This window comes from Desmodus rotundus, chromosome X, assembly GCF_022682495.2.
Source record: "Desmodus rotundus isolate HL8 chromosome X, HLdesRot8A.1, whole genome shotgun sequence".
In the NCBI taxonomy this organism is placed as follows: Eukaryota; Metazoa; Chordata; class Mammalia; order Chiroptera; family Phyllostomidae; genus Desmodus; species Desmodus rotundus.
This window is the reverse complement of record NC_071400.1, coordinates 36,047,371-36,064,401: the sequence shown is the minus strand read 5'-3', so window position 1 is coordinate 36,064,401 and position 17,031 is coordinate 36,047,371. Positions and strand designations below refer to the sequence as shown.

General features: G+C 37.1%; 1 protein-coding gene across 4 annotated transcripts in view; it reads right to left on the bottom strand.

The window, feature by feature from the left end:
• The window catches only part of DIAPH2 (diaphanous related formin 2), an 876,560-nt gene that overhangs the window by 182,981 nt on the left and 676,548 nt on the right, over positions 1–17,031 (bottom strand). The window lies entirely within an intron of this gene.

Here is a 17,031-nt window from a genome sequence, read left to right as displayed (position 1 = left end):
AATGCTATTGAAGACTGTGCTTATGTTGCTTGTCCAGTGAACTGTAATATTTTCAATATTCTTAATTATTTTCCCTCTTTTAGATTAGTGAAAAAAATCAGAATCAAATATCTGTTACTCTTCAAAAATGGGGTTAAAAGTGGTGGAGAGTGAAGAGGTTACTGAATGGTTCTTGGCAAAGATTTAGGACTAGGCAATAGTCGGGTTTTTTTTTTTATGATTTGCTCACCTAAAGTCATCAGTGAGATCTTTGCATACTACCTGATTTTATTACACTGTTTATTTCCCATTTATAGCCTGTATCAACAGGGGAGAACTGCAGTCCACAAAGAAATGGTAAGGATGATCTCTCACTCCACTTGTGTGGCAGATGATGATTTTTTGTATAAGGGAAATTAATGCTTATCCTTTACAAGGAATATACTAGCTATGCCCTTATGATGCATGGAATGCTCAGTCTTTAACAGGACTATTATTTTCTATTTCAGGAAAAGAATGTACCACGATTTCTTAAAGCGATTACCAACCTTGAGGTGTTAAGAATATGACACTTGTTTAGTAACTAAAACAAATATAATATTAGAACAAAAAATGAAAAGTATGTTTAGAGAATCTATTCATTCTTCCTTTAGACGGGCTAAAATCTTCTTTATAGCCAGTCTAGAGGAAGCTGTTTAAAGATGCATCCACCCTGAACTGGGGAAAACTCACACCTGCAGAAGTCAACATGTGCTGGATGGAGTATTGGTCCTCATTTCAGAAGTGATTTGGAAATGGGTGGCTTAGGAAAATTTGTCAACATCCAGCTCTATCCAAGATATGACACAGTATCTCTAACTCTCATTAGAATGACCAGGGCATATTCATTTAGAACAAAAATAAATAAAATGATACATTGACCAATCACACTGCATTTTTCGCTGAAGACATACTTGCAAACAGGACTGTATCCACAGGAGACCAGTCTACTGATTAGGTGACTTCATTAAGGCCTATTTCCCAGGGTGTCCCTGTGTGAACAGGGAGGAGGTTTTCTAATTTCAAATCTCCTTTAATGCCAAAAATCTGCTACAGAATTTTCTTAAATGTCAAACTTAGCCAGTAAATGATCAACTAAGGCAGGGTTGAGTTTCATACATAACAAAAAATGGATAATACTAGTGCATTACCTTTATTTTGGGGGAATTACATATTTTTTATTAGATTGAACCATGTGAAATTACCATTGTTATAGACTGAAAAATGGCCAAATAGCAAAATTTCATATGGTTCAAAATAATATGTAGGGATATAATGAGACCATGTAAACCATTTCTGACTCTCTGAGAAAATATTTCAAAATAAAAAGAGGGGTTCTTTATATATACCAATATCTAATTATATTGTAGTATACCTGAAACTTTATGTAATGTTTTAAACCCATGTTAACTCAATTTAAAACAAAAATAGAAGAGGGGTAGACAAGAGTGGAAGATTGCACAATGCAGCAACAAAATATGCATTTTTAAATATTTTCGAAAGTGTATAACTTGAAAGTATATAACAGTCCTTCTAACAGTCCCTACATTCCATAAGTCCAACCTCCATGTTTTAACTCTTATGAATCATCAATACAAGATCAACAAGACAAGACAGTGTTTGGCACACAATTGGCACATCCTTTCGCCTATTATCTTCAAGATGAAGATGTTGTCAATTTTTCACTGAGGTCAATAACTTGTGCTTGTTTCCACTACAGCTTAGGAATTCTTTTGCAAGATCTCCCAGAACTCTGTCCCTTGCCTCCACTCCAGCATAGGAATTCAGGACAGCTTATCTTGTCATTTTAATGAAACACTTTTGAGCTATGATTTCACTGGGGAGAGATTTAGAAATCAAAACTTAAGTAGGACTTGTGAAAGTAAGTTATGCAGTACTAAGCAAAACACAATCTTTAACCTCATTTTTTTCCTTTCAGCAAGTGTTAATGAATATTAAACCTTTATCATTTTAGTTAATATACTTAGAGACAGAAAATACATATTTGTTTTTCTAAAACCTTGATATAGCCAGTACCTCACTGAAAACTTAATAAACACACCATTCATTATAGTATTTTTCAGAGAAAAATACAGCAATATTTGCAAAAAATCAAATTTATTTTTTCTATTGTAAACACATGAAATAATGACAATTGCTTCAAATACCAATGTATCTGCCATGTTTTGACTTTCTTACCAATTGTCATTTTTTTTCTGTATTAGAATTTATCAGATAAGAAAACTAACCAATTCCATTCAACAGATATCTAATTATTTTTTATGCTCTTTGTCATTTTAGTGAGTTTCTTGAAAGGGAATGCCAGTGTGACTTTTATTAATGTCAGAGAATGCATTTTTTTTATAAAAGAAGAAAGAACCTTTCATATTAAAAATTCAATTTTTCTCCTAACATTTCAAATATGACACAAACATATGGTAAATAAAATTATTCTAATAAATTTTGGAGCCAGTGGACCAGTGAGGAAAACTGAGCATGCTGTGAATATACTCAACATTAAAGAACATCTAAAATATAAAAATCAGTGAACTTTTAAGAAAAACTGAATAATTCCATAGTTTTTCATTAAAAAAGAGAAATATATACAGTAATAATGATTAACCAAGATATGTCTCCACATTGAAAAGGAACAGATGTGAAAACAGTTTTCAAGTGTTTTACATGGTAGAATACAGTGGTTAGAAAAGTATATTTCCATTTTGTGTTTGCTCAGGAAGAATATAATTAAGGTTAGGTTTAGAAATAAAATACTTTGCCTGAGGTAAAGAAATAAGACACATCAAATAATTTCAATTAAAAAAAAAAGAATGATTGCATTCAAGAACAATGGGATTTGTCCCCTAGAGCAAGGGACATAAAGGAAAGAATAAAAAACTGGGACCTCATCAAAATACAAAGCTTCTGCCTGGCTAAAGAAAACAGCATTAAAGAAAATGAGAAGAGAACCAAGTATATGGGAAAACATATTTGCCAATGATACCTCCGACAAGGGTTTGATCTGCAAAATATATAAAGAACTCACATGACTACACTCCAGGAAGACAAACAACCCAATTAAAAAATGGGCAAAAGACTTGAACAGACACTTCTCCAAGAAGGACATACAGAAGGCCCAGAGACATATGAAAAGATGCTCAGCATCACTAGCCATCAGAGAGGTGCAAATTAAAACCACAATGAGATACCACTTCACACCAGTGAGAATGGCCATCATAAGCAAATCAACAAACAACAGATTTTAGAGAGGATGCGGAGAAAAGGGAACCCTAGTGCACTGTTGGTGGGAATGCAGACTGGTGAGGCCACTGTGGAAAACAATATGGCATTTCCTCAGAACACTAAAAATGGAACTCTCTTTTGACCTGGCAATTCCAGTGCTGGGATTATATCCTAAAAACCCTGGAACACCAATCCAAAAGAACATATGCACCCCAATGTGCATAGCAGCACAATTTACAATAGCCAAGTGCTGGAAGCAACCTAAGTGCCCATCAATAACTGAATGGGTCAAAAAACTATGTTACATTTACACGGTGGAATACTATGCAGCAGAAAGAAAGAAGGAGCTCCTACCCTTTGCGACAGCATGGATGGAACTGGAGAGCATTATGCTAAGTGAAATAAGCCAGGCAGTGAGGGACAAATACCATATGATCTCACCTTTAACTGGGACATAATAAACAGAAGAAAAGAGCAAACAAAATATAACCAGAGACATTGAAATCTGACAGTAACAAGAAGGGAGATGGGAGGGGATAATGGGGAAAAGGGGGGAGGGGTTTTCAGAAACAACTATAAATGGCACATGGACAAAATCAAGGTGGGGGTGGAAGCAGGGGAGGGAGGTGGGGGTGGCTGGGGTGGGGAGGAGTCATGGGGCATAAATGCAGACAACTGTAATTGAACAACAATAAAGTAATTTTTAAAATTAACTTAACAAAGAACAATGGGACTTGTGAGGAATATAAGTGCAGCTGGTGTTTCTCTGGACATCACTCCCTATATATAAGGATTATTGGTACTATCACACGTTCCTTCTCCCTGGACAGATAGAAATGTGGTATCTAACCATTTGTCTTACAGAGTTACATATGAGCATACCTTGAGGCAGGGAACTGGCCTGGATAATCTAGAGGGCATCCTAATGCTTTATGACAACCAAATCATGGAAAACAAATTTCAAAGGATTGCTGTTAATCTAAGTCAACTCAGCATAATAGTCAACTGAAAATAGACCCAAAGATAGTGCTGCAGAATGACATACTGTAAGTCCTATCATATTACTTACAAAGATTGTGATGTAAACTATCTGTAGATATGATACCTTAAGCCACTGGGGATTAAAAATGAGAAACAGGAATCTCTTCAGCAAAATATGTGAGAAATGTGAAGCCGTTGTTCAGAGTATGTAAAGTACTTATCAGAGAAAAAATGTTAACATCTGATTTAAGAGAAATTAGAACTATTCCTCAATATATCAGAAGAGGGCTAAAAAAGATCATCTGCTGACAGAAGTTCTCGAGGGAAAAGCTCCCCTTTTTATTTGCTACAGATAGACATTTTGAAATAAATAAAAGAGGTTACATGCAGGAAAAGATTTTTTTAGAAGTGGATTCTTGTTAAAAGATTCTCACTTTTATTCAAGTTAAAATGTTCATTTTGTTCCATGAACGAAGGGGTATAGATTTTGGTTCTTTTATTAACTGTATTACTTAGGCAAAACATGGGCTTCCTGGGCTTGTGACCCATGCAATCACATTGGGCCCTGTGCTCAGAAGGACCCCATGGTTGGTTAAATATTCTGCTACTTGCCATCTTGAAATTAACAATCTTTGAACAAGAGGCCCATATTTTCATTTTGTAGTGAGCCATGCAATTTATATAGCCAATGCTGGTAAAAATAAAACCCATCTGTAACCTAATAGGTTGTCTTGATTGCCCATTTCTCACAAGTTTCTTATTAATATTTCAAAAACATTACAAGGACTTCAAAGTGATGTAGCAATTATTATTCCTGGTAATTTCTTAATGCCATTTTCTTTTCTTTAACATTCATAAAATCATATCAAAGAAGAATTTCCCAATGGTTAAGTCACTTCCTTTAGAGGCTGCACTAACTTTTCAAATCCACTCAACCATGATTTAGTAGGATAATAGTCTCAATGCTCTAATGATCATTGAAAAGAAATGTTTGGCTGTTAAAAATAAAAATGAAAGCAGAAAAAATAGCAATAGTAGCTTTGGATCTCCTTTCCTCTAAGTTCATATCCATGAGGGTACGAGGGGCAAAGATGTAAAACTACAACAATAGAAAACTCACACATATTTATTTACTATCTGGAGAATATATGAGAACATCCACCTAAAGGGAACAGAAGGACTTAAAATATGTTAAAATGAGGATAATTATAGAAAAACTATGATAATAATTAAAAACTAATACAAGGCAAACTTGTTCTTCAATAGATGTGTTCCTAAATAGTTATGTAATTCATTAAATACCTTTCCCCCACAACCAAGTAATTCTATTTTAACATTCCAGGGACATTGCTACTTAAGAAATTCTTTGGTAATTCATTTTACAAACTAAACACAAAAACACATGTACACAGAATGCAAATGATCATTCCTTAGTGAATCAGTGGCTTGAGTTCATTTTGGTATGCTGGACTTTCAAAAACATGGCAATATCCATCCATCAAAGCCATACTGTAAAACGCAAAGACACTACCCAGATCCCTGGAAAGTTCTAATGCCAAAGATATCCTCTCAACTGGTCCCTAAAAACTACTTGATTCTGACTGCTCCCATCATTGGCAGTGGTTCAAAAAGTGTAGAAATGCAAAGTTTGGAGGATAAGCCACTCACTTTCACATGTACATTGATATGCCATGACCAAATTTAAGTGATTAAAAACAAGTTTAAGCACAAGCAATGTGTAGTAGTATAGTAGAAAGAGCAATGGGCTGAGACAGGTGCTAATATTTAGCATGAAACTTAGCTCTATGCCCTTGAGGAAATGCTATTACTGTCTCAGCTGTAAAAGATGAGTCTAGTCATTGGACTCTAGCCTTCCTTAACCTTCAATGTGCATTTAGAATCACCTAGAGAGCTTGTTAGAAAATTACTGCTCTCCCTCTTATTCCTACCCATTACAAAATGGGTAATTCAGTAATTCTGGGCCAGGGCCAACAAATTTGCATATCCAGAAAAACCCAGGTTATACTGAAGTTGCTCATCCAGGGGCCACACTTTGAGACCCACTGTTGTAGGAAAACACCAAGGATCTGAAGTGCAGTAATTCACCCATTCTGGTAGGGTTTCTGAGGCCCTGGCAAAGTATCACAAGGTATCAACAGAGGAAAACAGTGTTCTTTCAAATGAAGAAACTCAAGTTGAATGATGGCAGTGCATTAGCCTGTCAAGTACCAATAGGACCAGGGTGTAGGGCAGAGGGGTGGGTGATTGAGAAAGTTGTGATGTAAAACTAAGACTAATAAAACTGAGTAAAGCCTTCAATCAGAAAAGAAAACCAGTTACAGCACAAAGTTCTAATAAAACAATTTGAGAGGGGAAAGATGGGGGAGGAGTGAATGGAAGCCACAGTAACCTCCTCCCAGGACTAATCTGGAATTAAACCTAAATTGTGGAGCAAACACCCACAACAAACAATTGAACAATAGCAGGAGAGAAGAGTTATAACCTCAGACAGACAGAAAAAACAGCTTCACAACCTGTCGGGGAAGGAGTGCAGTGGAGACTGGAGAGAGCTGGATGGACACCCACAGGTGACAGTGCCAAAGGGATAATTAAGCAGCTGGTTGGATCCCCCTGAGAAGAGTTGGGTCTAAACCCTAAGCTGGGATCCCCAGCCTAGTGCACCAGAGCCCAAAGAGTACACACTTAACAACCAGCGGCGAAAAGTGGCAGGGTTGTTCTTGGCCAGAGACACACAACTTGAGACATAAACAGTCGGTTAAAGGGCCAACACACCAATTTTCATTCACAGCCACTTACCCTGGGCTCTAGCAAAGGTGAGGGAAGAGTGGGCTAGAGACACTTGAGGAGAGACTGGGGATGGAAGCCTTGGGGAGAGAACTGAGAGAGCAGATTCTGGGATCACAGTGCTGAGTTATCCCCCATATTGCACCAGCCATCCTGCTCAGGCACACCACTCCCCTCCAAGCTATAGTAGCCTGAGCGGAAACAACATCCCCGACTCCAGGAGGGACTCTGCCCCATCTATGTGTTGCTTAAGCCTGACTGTTGAGTGCAGAGTGACCAGATTAACAACTGAAGGAGGCAGCCACAGGCACTAGATCCCTGATAGTCTTTACCAGGCTACCTAAGGTCAGATGGGGTCACCATAGGACATCACCAGAGGAGGATCCAGAAAGAAAAACTAGTGGTTAATACTAGAGGCTACCAGATGAAAACTACAGTGGTCTTCCCCATGATTAGCGATATTTTCTTTCCTGAATGGTTCTTTAAGATTTCTTTCTTGCCCATCAAATTTGTGCATATCAAGTCACTGGATTTTATACTACAGTTTACTTCAACTAACATATTTTGCCCCTCCCTTCTCTTCCCCCATTTTACCTTCTTTCTTCTCATTATTTTTGTTTTCTCTCTTGATATAATACTCTTAATCTCTTTATACCAATATTAATACAGGTTCATTTGCTATTGATAGTGGGAAGGGGGTTGGAGTTATTTTTGCGGATGTGGGTTTGTTCCCTGGGCTCCATGGTTCTGTTCTGGCAGCACCTGCACAACAACATACAAGACGTGGCAGATGGAGTGACCCTGAGCCAACCAGCTGGAGGGAAGGACCCACCAAAGAATAACCAAACAACAACCAAACCCAAATACACCCAGAGAGCCAACATAAATAGCACAAACGGCACCCTAAGACCATCAAGTTTGGGAGATCAAGGAGACTGCCCAACTGAATTCCACAGATTTCCTACCATAAAAGTTCAAACCACAAAGGCAGGGAGTCAAAACAGATCAATTTAAGAAGCAGAAGTAAATAAGAGGAGTCTCACAAATAATAGGGAGCCAAAGAAATAACCCCCAGTCAAAAGGAAAGGAAGAATCCTCAAAAAGAGTGCTAAATGAAATAAAGGCAAGTCAATTATCAGATACTGACTTCAAAACAACGGTTATAAGGAAGCTTAATGAGCTCACAGAGAATTACCAAAAACTCCAGGGAATCTACGGGGAACTTACTGCAAACTATATCAACATGAAAAAGGAAATAGAAACTATCAACAAGGGCCAAGAGGAAATGAAGAATACAATTTCTGAATTGAAGAACACAGTAGAAGGAATCAAAATCAGGCTTGATGAAGCAGAGGACTGATTCAGTGAGCTGGCATACAAGGTAGAAAAAAACTCCCAGAAAGACCAAGAAAAGGAAAATAGACTCAAAAATAATGAAGAGGGAATAAGGGAACTGCAGGACAACATGAAATGTAATAATATCCATATAATAGGGATTCCAGAAAGGGAAGAAGAGGAACAAGGATAGAAAATGTGTTTGAAAAAGTAATGATGAAAAACTTCCCTAATTTGACAAGAGAAAAAGTCATACAAGTCCAGGAAGCACAGAGGGTCCCAATCAAGAGTAATCCAAAGAGGCCCACTCTAAGACATATCATAATTAAAATGGCAAAATTCAAAGACAAGGAGAGAATCTTAAAGGCAGTAAGGGACAAACAGGAAGTAACATACAAAGGAGACCTAATAAGAATAGCAGCTACTTCTCAACAGAAACACTACAGGCCAGAAGGGAATGGCAAGAAATATTCCAAGTAATGAGAACCAAAAGCACGCAACCAAGACTACTCCACCCAGTGAGGCTCTCAATTAAAATGGAAAGTGAAATAAGGAGTTTCCCAGACAAAACAGGTATAAAAGAACACCTCCAAACCAGCTCTGCAAGAGATGCTACAAGGAGTGCCTTAAGAGAAAAAAAACAAAAACAAAAAAAATAAAAACAAAAAAAACAGTGAGAGACAGAGGAACACAGGATCAAATGGGAAAAATGGCAATGGATAAGTACCTATAAAATATACCCTTCAATGTAAATGGATTGAATGCTCCAATGAAAAGACATAGGGTAGCTGAATGCATAAAAAACATGACCCGCACATATGCCTCCTACAAGAGACCCACCTCAGCACAAAATACCTACACAGACTGAAAGTGAAGGTTTGTACAAAATTATTACAAGCAAATGGACAGGAATAAAAAATATGGGGTAGCAGTACTTATATCACACCAAATAGACTTAAAACAAAGACCACAAAAAAAGACACAGAAGGATACTTCATAGTACTCAAGGGAAGAATTCATCAAGAAATATAAACATTATAAATATACATACACTTAACATAGGAGCACCCAAACATACAAGGAAAATCTTGGAGGACTTCAAGAAAGATATAGACATCAACATATTTATACCAGGGGATTTCAACACCCATTGTCAAAATGGATAGATCTTCCAACCAAAATATCAAGAAGGGTACTGCAGAATTGAATGATGCCTTAAATCAAATGGACTTAACAGATATATATAAAACCAATTATTCCAGACAAGTATATAGATAGTCTCTTAAAATCCATATGGAACATTTTCGAAGACAGATACCATGATAGGACACAAAACAAGCTTCAAAAAATTCAAGAAATTTGAAATCATATCAAGCATTTTTTTGAACCACAAGGGCCTGAAACTAGAAACCAACCTCAAGTAAAAAAGTCAAAAACACTTAAATTTGTGGAGATGGAATAGCATGCTACTGGACAATGAATGGGTTAATAATGAGATCCGGGGAGAAATCAAAAAGTTTCTGGAAACAAAAATGAACTCTCAACAGTCCAAAACTTATGGGACACAGCAAAGGCAGTCTGGAGAGGGAGGGAGTTCATACCGATACAGTCCTACCTAAAAAAGATAGAAACATTTCAAGTAAACAACCTAACCCTACATCTACAAGAACTGGAGGAACAACAACAAGCAAAGCCCAGAGCAAGTAGAAGGAAAGAATTAACCAAGATCAGAGCACAATTAAACAACATAGAGACTAAAAGAACAATTCAAAGGATCAATAGATCCAGGAGCTGGTTCTCTGAAAAGATAAGTGAAATCAACAAGCCATTAGCCAGACTCATCAAGAACAAAGAGAAAGGACATAAATAAACTAAATCACAAATGAAAGGGGAGAGATTACAACTGATACCACAGATATACAAAGTATTGAAAGAAATTACTATGAACTGCATGCCAACTAATTTGAAAACCTGGGCAAAATGGAAAAATTTCTAGAAAAATATAATCTCCCAAAACTGAATGAAGAGGGAGCAAAAAGCCTGAACAGACCAACAACAGCTGGTGAAAGCAGTAATCAAAAAACTCCTGGCACACAAAAGCCCTGGACTGGATGGTTTCACAGGAGAATTTCACAAAATATTTAAGGAAGACCTAACCCCGATCTTTCACCGACTGTTCCAAACAATACAAGAAGAGGGAAGACTCCCAAACTCTTTTTATGAGGCCAGCATCACCCAATCTCACAACCATATAAAGACACAACAATACAGATATGGACCAATATCGCTGATGAATATAAAATCGTCAACAAAATATTGGGAAACCACATCCAGCAATATGTTAAAAAGATCATACACCATGATCAAGTGGGATTCATCCCAGGGATGCAAGGATGGTACAATATTCATGAATGAATAAATGTAATATATCACATAAACAAAAGCAAAGACAAAAAACACATGGTCATATCAATAGATGGAGAAAAGCATTAGATAAGGCACAGCACCCATTTATGATACAAACATACAGGAAAGTGGGAGTAGAGGGAGCATTCCTCAACATAATAAAGGCCCTGTATGAAAAACCTATAGCCAACATCATACTCAATGGGCAAAAACTAAGAGCTTTCCCACTGAGATCAGGAACAAAACAAGGATATCTGCTTTTCCCATTTCTATTCAACATAATATTGGAAGTCCTAGCCACAGCGGTCAGACAAGAAAAAGAAATAAAAGGCATCCAAATTGGAAAGGAGGAATCCAAACTGTCATTGTTTGTAGATGATATAATAGTGTACATAGAAAATCCTATAGTCTCAACCAAAAAACTAGTCTACTTAATAAGTGAATTTGGCATAGCAGTGAGATACAAAGTCAACACTCAGAAATCAAAGACATTTTTGTACACCAACAATGAAACATCAGAAACAGAAATTGGAAAAATCCCATTTGCTAGAGCAACAAGAAAAATAAAGTACCTAGGAATAAACCTAACCAAGGAGGTAAAGGACCTGTACTCAGAAAACTACACAACACTGAAGAAAGAAATTAAGGAAGACACAAACACATGGAGGCATGTACCATGCTCATGGATTGGAATAATTAACATCATCAACATGTCCATACTACCCAAAGTAATTTATAGATTCAAGGAATCCCTATTAAAATGCCAATGACATATTTCACAGATATAGAACAAACATTTCAAAAATTTATATGGAACCATAAATGACCTCAAATAGCTGCAGCAATTGTGAGGGGGGAAAAAAAGAGTAGGAGGAATCACCATAACTGACATCAAACTATATTACAAGGCCACGGTAATCAAAACAATCTGGTACTGGCAAAAGAACAGACACATAGATCAATGGAACAAAACAGAGAGCCTAGAAATAAACCAAAGTCTCTATGATCAATTAATATTTAACAATGTTGGCAGAAGCAAAAAATGAAGGACAAATAGCCTCTTTGACAAAAGGTGTTGGGAGATCTGGACAGCTACATGCAAAAAAATGAAACTTGACCAAGAACTTACACCATATACAAAAATAAACTCAAGATGGGTAAAGGACTCAAATATAAGTTTTGACACCATAAAAGTCATAGAGGAGAACATAGGCAGGAAAATTTAATGTGTTCTACTCAGCAATATTTTCACCAATATGTCCGCTAGTGCAAGGGACATAAAGGAAAAAATAAACAAATGGGACTTCATCATAGTAAAAAGCTTCTGCACAGCTAAAGGAAAACATCAGCAGAGTGAAAAGGTAACCAACTGTATGGGAAAATATATTTGCAAATGATACTTTGGAGAAAGGTTTGATCTTCAAAATATACAAAGAACTCACACAACTCCACTGCAGAAAGGTAAACAACCCAATTAAAAAACTGGCAAAGGACCTGAACAGACACTTCTCAAAGGAGGACATACAGAAGGCCCAGAGACATATGAAAGGATGCTCAGCATCACTAGCCATCAGAGAGATGCAAATTAAAACCACATTGAGATACCACTTCACACTAGTGAGAATGGCCATCATAAGCAAATCTACAGACAACAGGTTTTAGAGAGGATGTGGAGAAAAGGGAACCCTAGCGCACTGTTGGTGGGAATGCAGACTGGTGCAGCCACTGTGGAAAACAGTATGGAATTTCCTCAGAACACTAAAAATGGAACTCTCTTTTGACCTGGCAATTCCACTGCTGGGATTATATCCTAAGAACTCTGAAACACCAATCCAGAAGGACCTATGCACCCCAATGTTCATAGCAGCACAATTTATAATAGCCAAGTGGTGGAAGCAGCCTAGGTGCCTATCACTAAATGACTGGATCAAAAAACTGTGCTGCATGTAGTATTACACAATGGAATTCTACGCAGCAGAAAGAAAGAGCTCCTACCCTTCATGACAGCATGGATGGAACTGGAGAGCATTATGCTAAGTGAAATAAACCAGGTGGTGAAGGAGATACCACATGATCCCACCTATAAGTGGAACCTAATCAACAAAACAAACAAGCAAGCAAAATATAACCAGAGACCTTGAAATAAAGAAAAAACTGACAGTAACCAGAGGAGAAGCCAGAGGGGATAACAGGGGAAAAGTGAAGTGTCATTAAGGAACATGTATAAAAGGCACGTGGAGAAAGCTGAAGGGGGGTAGGATCCAGGGTGGGAGGTGGGAGCGTTCAGGGTAAATGAAGGCAACTGCACTTGAACAACAATAAAAAAAAATTCTGTTGCTTAATCTAAAAAAAAATTACAGGCTCTATATTGTGGGGGATGGAGTGTAGTTACACTCAAAGGTTAGTGCTGTCATAGTGCATCTGTAGAGCTCCATCTCCATTTCCCATCAAAATATGATCAGAAAGTCCTTAGAACAAAGCTGCAGTGACTTTTTGAGTGAAGAGAAAGAGATGCACAGAACAATATAACAAGATCTACCAACATACCAGATCGCAGTTATGCCAGCCAGAGCTCTGACTCAGAACCAGTTGCCTCAAACAAAGAAAGCATCTTTTTAAACACTGGGGAAGACACAGGGGAGGCAGTTTCTTATACTATACTGAATGCCAGTAGAACAAGGTCGGTTAAACACTCTATCCTGAGACACATACCTTTCGTTTTCAATTGTTTTCAAATAAAAACAGAAAAAAACAACCCTTTTCCAGCTGGATTGTTTAAATACACCTACAGCTACTTCTTTATAGCAAAGGCTAGGCAAGCTCTCCCTACTGATGCATTTCAAAAAAAGGTTCAATTGACAGAACAGAGGAAGTGCAAAGGGTTTTTGACAAAACAGGGCTGGAGGGAACACATTTTCCTTTTGCAGAAATGCTGTTCTAGGAAAACAAAGGAGGTAGCAACTCAAACCAGGAATGCAGAGACACTGGAGACAATCAGGGAATTTGGAAACTTTCTTCACTTCAGACAGTAAACTGCATAAAATTATTAGCTTAAAATTTGACATGGGGGTTATGATATAAAAAGATATGAGAGACTAAACACCCAAACAAAACAATGTATTTTGACTTTCAGATTACAGCACAGTCTAGCAGAGCATACTGTGAGAATGTGCTTGTTCTACCACAGAATCACAGGTTTCAAAAGAACCCCCTAGGGCCTAGCCCACCCAGCAGGTCCATGCCTGCAGCTTCCAATCACTACATGCCTCTATCCTGTTAATTAATTCCCAGGCAGCCCTGTCCAGAACAAGGCAAATAGAGAAAGCTAAATCAAATTTAGGAGCTTCAAAATATCTGATTAAAAAAGAATTTTTTATGCAATGTGCACTTAAAGTAGATTCCAATACTAATTAAAACAAAAGTATTATGCCATCCATAGTTAATCGTACATTTAAAAGAATTATTATTTTTTGCTTCCCAAATGAATCATACCATCATCTTTTGAGCTATTATGAAATCACATATGAAACACACTGCTCATTTAGATGACAATCATATTCTAGGATTAGTTTGTATTGTTTTCCTAACATCATTATAACAAAGGCATAACTGTTTTCTTAAACTAAGATACTTTTTTCCCCATTTTTTCTCATTAACTAGTCAAGACAGTCTGTTACAGTTATAGATCATATAAATGTATGAAGGGAGTAACTGAGGATTGACTAGACATAAAAAATAGAAGTTTCTTTATACAAAACAAGAGAAAAAAATGATAACAGGGATGTTATATACTCCACATGGTCCTGTGTGGATGGATACATACACATATGCACACATTTGCAGCAAAAACCACTATTTCTCACAGAAGAGATACACAGAGAGGGAGAAATGCTGACAGTTCATAACCCCTTAAGTAGCTAAACAGTGCTGAGCTGTCAGACAACCATACTGTGACTAGGGTGTGTCACCCCTGCTCAGCACACTGTGCACAGTCAACAAATACTTGTAGAATTAAATTAAAAATCACTTAAAGGTTCTCATCCATAATAATCCTTTTGCATATTTAGTGTAACAACAGATTTCATCCTAATTCTGAAGCAGCCCAGGGACTCGGGAATTCAATGTGGGTGGAACAAATATAATTTTTTAAAAAGTCATTAGAGACCAAGTTGTGTTCAGTACAGTTTGTTAGTTGTATGAATCTGTTAGCTGTAATTTCTAACATGAATCTAAATGCATTTGGCTGAGAACGCAGCCAAAGTTTTGTGATGTCGGTATATAACAGCTGTTATTCATTTGACACTTTTCTCTAATAAAAATTAGAGAAAATTAAAATATGTAACCAAAGCATGTTTCTAATAGAGATTAGGCCACCTACAGTGTGACTTGGTCATTTCTTATATAGCCAATTTGATTATTTTCACCCACCTGCTCCAATATTTTCATGGGTTTCTGCCTAGTAAAGTTACATAAGGTATGTGTGGCAACGAGCACATACTGCAGAGAAAAGCCAAGGCTGTAACCGCCAGCGTTAGTCATCTCCCCCATAAGCACTGATGAAATCTGTTAAATGCTCAACACACCGAGGACAGCTTTGACAGTTTTTGCAAAATGAGTTTCTGAATTTAAAATGTAAGAACTCTTAATGAGATCTAAAGTGTATTACCTATCTTGTTTCACATATTTATTTTTGCCTGCTCTTTAAAAGAATATTTTTAGTAGATATAGAAAATTCGTTTTCCCGCTAACACAGATAGAATGAGAGTTTAGCTCTTACTTCCAGTGAACTGATGCCAGAAATGTAATTATTTTACCATGAGGTCAGAAAAATATTTCTAGTGATAAGTGGCTCAAATAGGCTACAGGAAAAAAAATAACTAGAACTGTCAGTTAATCTAGAGGGCGTTTTGGAATGAGTGCAGATGACGCTCACTCTCTGACGTGTGTCTGCAACAATCACTGACGCTGTCAGTAATGGTCCAGAGGCTACAACAAAGTCCTCGTGACCTATATGCTGTGTGCTGGCTGTCTGTACAAGATTATATTTAAGCACTATATGCTGCACATTTTCACTGTATAAAATGTAAAGCTAAGGAAAAAAAGAAGACTGGGAGGGAGTGGGGAGGTGGTTGGCACGGTCAGAGGAGGGCTGTAGACAAAACGAGTTCAGAAAGATCACGAATAATAAAGACTGATACACACATGGCTTTGTACATAATTACGAAATCTAATCGAAACATCTCTTGCCCAGGCATTCTGGTGAACCAAGATTTTACTGTAGTGATTATTGCTGTTAGTAGATTCCCTTGATATGTTCACTGAAGTAATTACTATTATTAATGGGCTAATAACATTTAAGACGTAAGTGCTAACTAACCATGTGCCAGAAAAGGGCTAAGAGATTTGTGTGTATTCTCTCATTTAATTATTACGAAAATGCTAGGCAGGTGCCATTCTTAACACTGTTTTTATAGGCAAGAAAACTGAGGATCGCAGAGGTTAGGTGAATTGCCCAAAGTTACATTGTTTAGGATGCAGAATCAGAATTTGAACTCAGGTTTGTTGAGCATTTGTTTGGCTACAAGGGGGAAAAGGTTGAACTCAGCTCAGTTGAAGGCTAACCCAATGAAAGATCTGTCTGAGATGACATGTCACAGGAGTAATCAAAATCACCCAGCAGGGTGTGATTCACCACTGGATGGTTGCTATTGTGAGAGCTCCTCTTACTCCTCGCTGTCTTAACCTAGTACTTGAACTTACAAATTCAAGAAGTGTTTATTGAGTGAATGGCAGTAGTATGGCATGATGTTGCCCAAAACAAACCTAAGGATGTTTCCTAAAAATTACAAAGTCCAAAATTTATACAAAATACCTTAATTTGTTAAAAGCTCTAAAGAACTGGGCAAAACTTTACTGTACAGAATAATTTTATTTAGGAAAAAGCCTCATAAATCTCCACCAAAAAAAACATAGAGATGAAAGATTAAAAATTCTAATTGTGAATAAACATAGATTTCTTGAAATGTTTGCTAATGTAGGGAGCAAGGCAATTTAAATACATGGGATATGAGATAGATATTCTTTTTTCCTTCATAGATAAAGCTTTATTAGGTCAATGGTTCTTTTCTTGGATCACAAAGTATATGCACTTATTTAGCTTTTGCGATTAGATTACAACGATGAGCATTTATGACAGTCTCAGCCTATACTGTCTCAGTAATTTATACTCGCAGAAGAGCTTTAACA